This window comes from Pollicipes pollicipes, unplaced genomic scaffold (genome assembly GCF_011947565.3).
Source record: "Pollicipes pollicipes isolate AB1234 unplaced genomic scaffold, Ppol_2.1 Scaffold_4881;HRSCAF=5763_pilon_pilon_pilon, whole genome shotgun sequence".
In the NCBI taxonomy this organism is placed as follows: Eukaryota; Metazoa; Arthropoda; class Thecostraca; order Pollicipedomorpha; family Pollicipedidae; genus Pollicipes; species Pollicipes pollicipes.
Window position 1 is genome coordinate 44,476,089 of NW_023596576.1, and position 292 is coordinate 44,476,380.

A 292-nucleotide genomic window follows, 5' to 3' on the forward strand; every position below is an offset into this window, starting at 1 on the left:
TGCTGGATGCACTTTGCACAATGATGAACTCAATTCGTACTGGAAACTTCCGACAATGTTGGCCTGCCCAAGTGGCGCTTGAGATTTTCTCTAGGGTCGTCTTCGTGGACTTCCAGTGCCGTAATATCTTATTAGTTTTGAAGTCGCATGCGCCCCAGTATTTCGCCATATCACCGCCGCATAGAACTCCCGAAACTAAGTATGACGCCTGCTCGTGATATGCAGGCGAGTGCTCCGGTGGAATTTACCCACCCCCCGAGCAGGGTTGTGGTTCCTGCCGTGTTACGGTGCA